The sequence below is a fragment of the Poecilia reticulata genome, linkage group LG23 (genome assembly GCF_000633615.1).
Source record: "Poecilia reticulata strain Guanapo linkage group LG23, Guppy_female_1.0+MT, whole genome shotgun sequence".
Classification (NCBI taxonomy): Eukaryota; Metazoa; Chordata; class Actinopteri; order Cyprinodontiformes; family Poeciliidae; genus Poecilia; species Poecilia reticulata.
Window position 1 is genome coordinate 6,902,987 of NC_024353.1, and position 5,022 is coordinate 6,908,008.

General features: G+C 36.6%; 1 protein-coding gene across 1 annotated transcript in view; it reads left to right on the forward strand.

The window, feature by feature from the left end:
* The window catches only part of grip1 (glutamate receptor interacting protein 1), a 71,573-nt gene that overhangs the window by 1,144 nt on the left and 65,407 nt on the right, over window positions 1-5,022 (forward strand). The gene's annotated exons all lie outside the window — the stretch shown is intronic.

Consider the following 5,022-nt stretch of genomic DNA (forward strand, 5'->3'; position numbering starts at 1 on the left):
AAGGTCACGGCTCCCACATTTTGTTGCTGTTAAAAACAGTGCTGTATTTTCCGGAGGCAGGATTGACGGTTTTCTTACCTGCTTTTTCTATTTTTACCAAAAATATAATTAATCGGATTGTTTTAACCTGATTACTAATGTTAGAGGCAGAGCTAAGGACTTGGAATCGAGTCAAACTCAATTCGCCAGTTTATTGAGTTTAAACTTGACTGAATAGATCAAAAGACTTGGACTTTCACATCCGGTGGTGGCTTTTGATGTTGAGAACGATAGTGGCAGTTGCTCAGAGTGGCATTAGAGAAAGTGAGGCATAAAGTATGGCGTTATATTCCTGTCAAAAATCCAAGGAGCATGTTTCTAAATTACAACCACCATTTATTAGTTGAGATGGTGCATAGCTATTTGCTTTTTTGATTAATATAAGCACTGTAGTTATTTGTTAATAAGTTCCCAGTGGTTTTGGCTGGAATGTGAAATCGTATACAAACCCTAGATAAAGAATATAACAATCAGTTATTCCTTTAACAATTTTTTTTGTTTTTACAAATACATTGTGCTATAAAAAAACATGTCATGCGGCATAGTTTTTGTTAAAAGATATTTAGCAATATTTTGATCCCAGATAAAGTGCAACAATGTATGGGATGCCAGTGTTGCCAAAAATGTGTTGCATTTCTTTATTCTCTATAGAATAGAGAACACTCCACAATGTTTTTGCTGAAATCAAAATTCAAAGTATTTCCTTCACTTTCAACAGAAAAAAGTTTCCAAATACAAGATTTCACTCCCTCAAACTCTTTACTGTGATTTGCTTCACCAGGCTGCTGTTCTCCTGGATGAAAAACATTTTTTCTACCTTCCACTTAATTTTCATTCATGCTTGAATAGATCACATAGTTGTGTAAGCCATGATGTAACATTTCTGAATAAAATCAAACCATTTTTATCTGTCCAATGTTATATTCTCTGTTTCTAAGAAACTGAATTTTGACAAAATCATTGAAATGAACAGAAAATTACCCCTGAAATAAATAATTCTGTGGCTAATGGATTTAAATAATATATGCCTCACTCTTTGAGTTGATGAAGCAATTAACTTTCCCTGCTTTTTGAGAACATCATCTCCTTACACATTTGATCATTTGTAATTTTTTATTATCTGATTCTCTCTGTACCTCAGTGGTGCCCAAAGTCGGTCCTTGAGGGCCGGCAGCATCCTGCATGTTTTAGTTTTCTCCCTGGTGGCAGTAACAACCATTTCAGCATGTCAATGTTCTCCTTAGGCCTCTAATGAGCCATCATTTCATTCAGGTGCATTAAACCAAGGAGAGAACCAAAACATGCAGGATGCCGGCCCTCCAGGACCCACTTTGGGCACCACTGCTGTACCCTAAGCTGAAGTCCTCTCCTGTCACACATTGTACATGAAGAACCAAACGTGTTTTAATGATTAAGGCAGTGGGGGGTTCTGGTTTAAGCACCAGAATGATACCATCTATTATGTGACCTTAATCTGCAGATGTTTGAATGCAGTTTTCGGCTTTATTAATCCACTGTTTAGCGCAGCCAATCAGAGCCTCTAACCTCTCTGCAGCAGGTGTAGTCATAGAAAATGTCATCAATGAGAGCGTCTGTTGCACACCGGATCAGTAAACAGAAAGAAAATCAAATACAGCTGCAGAGAGAAGCTGCAGCTTTCTGTGTGTGCAGATTTATTTATTTAGGACATTATCCTCGGCTCAGAAATGATTCATCACAAACACACATCCACAGTGGGTTTGTAGCTGCAGGAGACAAATTAGGGATGCTGTTCATGCTGTGGGTGTTAGTGTGCACCTGTATTAGTCATGTTGCAGAGACATAAATTCCTTCGGACAGTCATGTTCCCGTTGCAGAGGGAAATAAAACCCTAAAAAAGGAACATCCTAACATTTCATAGACCTCTGGTTTTGGTTTGGAGGAGGAAAAGTTTCACTTACCTTGAGAAGGCGTATATGTGGAAGTTTTTGTTTATATCAGGTTTAAAGTTTGGTTTAAAATTAATTTGGGACAATATTTCAGGTCAGATCTAGTGAAAGTGAAGCCGATGTTTTGAATATAATTTATTAAAGTCTAAATTAAGATGTAGGTGTGATCAAGCAGTAGTTCTCTTGCTTAAATCTGTGATTTAAAAAATCTTTCTCAAAAATTTGATCCACATAAGACTCAGGGAAAGTTTTGGTAAACATTTTATTAGGTTAGATTTAGGAATGGATTTGTTTGAGGTAATTATGATCCTGGTTGTTAAGTCATGGTGGCTTTGAGGGTTTACATTCAGCATAAGTTTGCTTCAAATTGTCACTTAAGGTGTAATTGTATACAAAAATCACATTTCGGAACATTTTCAACATACTATATTAAACATTTATATTCATGCTCTTATTTTGAAGTGATTCCATTTCCTCTCTTCATATTCATATTAAAATAAAACTCAGATAGTAGAGAACAAAATATAAATATAAATACAACATCTAAGACCATTATAGAATACGTTAAATATAACCTAAAATTTTAATTGGTTGTTGACAGTTGCAATCTTTCAAGAGCAGATATAGTTTGAATTGAAGTTAGCATATTAGCGTTAGCTTCTGCTAAATACCGTGTTTTCTGCAGTGCTTTGTGGTACTAGTGTATGTGATTAGAGCTTTTAGGGCTAGTGCTTTTCAGTTAGCGGTTACCATGGTAATGACGTGTGTTCTGCCCCTCCCTCTTTTTCCCCAGTAATGCCGGGAATCACCATAGCAACCAATGACTCAGCAGAACATTCTTAAGAAATGTTCTGGCTTTCAGATGAGATCTAAACTAGGTTGTGATAAAGAAAGTTTAGATTGTTTGTTTTTGTTTTAAGTTTTATGTTCAGGTGAAATGAAACTGAAATTACAAAAGGATATGGTTTAAATTAGACTGGATGTGGATGTTGGTTTGATTCGATTTAAATTTGGCTTCATGTGAATGAGGCTCCTCGGAAAGGACAGACGTTTAAACGTGTGATGAGTCACAGATCAGCGGCGTGGGATGCTTACGAACCCCCGGGCGCTCTCCACGTTGACACATAATGCAGCTGCTGACATATGCAGGCTGTGATTCCAGTGTAGGTGTATCCATCTACTATATGTGTGCTAATGTTTGCACATGACTTCGTGTTAAGGCTTCAACAGCAGCTGGCAATCATCTCTGAAATTTGTCTGCAGCTGCATCACAAACACTCCCTCAGATTCCTGTCAGGAACGAAATTAAGATGCTAAATAATATGATGAAGGTGGAAAGAAGAGGATTATTTTTGTGTCATTCTGCTCTCATTAGTTGTTTGATGAAGACGAGGGGAAAATCAAGCTGGGATGAGTCACTGTAATTATCTTCCCAGACATTAAACAGGATTTTGTTGGACGTGGCGGAGTTTGGAGATGAGAACCGCGGGTGGATATTCGCCGAGACGTGAAGCGTCTGTCGTGTCACCACAGACCAGAAGGACACTGACACCGAGTCCTTTCCGTTTCCCTCGCCATGGACGAGAATAACACCTGAAACCATGGTAACCGTACACAAAAGGATGTCATCTAATGAGTCAAAATGTTCAGGGGGAAGATGGAGAAACTGGACACAAGAGATTTCTGGTTCTCTTCGACACAGAAAGCTCGTTTATAGATTTCAGCAGATTTTCTTCAGAATTTTTATGCTTTTAATCCTCACCAAAAATAACAAATCTTTACAAATGTTATACATTTTTACACCTTAAATGTCAGCTTTATTAGTTACTGTCTATGTTTTGTTTTCTTTATTGATTTTCTCCCAGTATCTATTATTATTTAAAACTGGGAAAGTCAGAAATTAGCAGCAAAAGTGATTCTGTTCCATTTTTATTCTTTGTGAAAAGTTAATTTTCTTTCCATTATAAATGTCAAAATGCATTTATAATGGAAAACCTTTGAAATCTTTGAAGGTTTTTAACACAATAGATTTATATAATAATTATAAATTGAATCAAATTGTAATAGTAGCGTGTTCAAAACTGCAGAAAAAAATAAATTATTCTATTTAGGTAAACAAACTCATAAAAGTCTCAAACAAAAGAAAATAATTTCTCCAAAAAACACCCTGATTAGGTTTCAATGCATTTTGGATAAAACATACAAAGCTTAAAAGCAGCACTATTAAGAAAAAATAAAAGAAAATACCAAGAGATTTAAAGGAGCTCAAATCTAAAAACCTAATATTTTAGGTTTTATTTCATCAGCCGTTCTTATTTTGGCTTTTTGGCGACTGCTCAGAAACAGAAGGAAAAGGATTTGGATATTCTCCTATTTAGTCAAATCTTATTAAACCACTCAGGGAATCTGGAGAAATGTCAAGAAGAAGGCCTGAGGCTAAACATCAAGAACATCCAGAAAAGTCATCCATCACCAGCTGATGGTCCAAATCAAGAGACAGAGTTACTTTTACAGACTTCACTGCACAGAAAAGAGGCGTCATGCTAACCCTGCTAATGGAAAATCCAGCAGACATTTCAAGTCAAGTCAGTTTATTTTTATAGCATATTTCAGCAACAAGGCAGTTCAAAGCGCTTTATAACATAGAAACATAATACAGTATGAAATAATCAACAGTTAGTCAAATGCTATCATCAGCAGATAAACATCAGATATGTTGATCAGCTTTCCACTTACTAATAATCAAAGGCAACTCCAAATAGGTGGGTTTTTAGTGTTGACTTAAAACAACTCCGTGTTTAGGCAGTTTTCAGGTGATAGAAGGCTGACTTTGTAACCGTCTTTATGTGACTCTAAAGGTCCAGTAGTTCATCTCTACACCCAGATTTTGGGCCTGATCTCTAGTTTCCAGCTGTAATAATAACTGAAGCTGTGCTGACTCTTGATCGTTCCTCTTTTGGTTGAACAATAATGACTTCAGTTTCTGTTCATCCAGAGAAAGTTTGGTGTTTGGACGGGTTCGGAGTTTGGACGGGTTCGGAGTTTGGACGGGTTC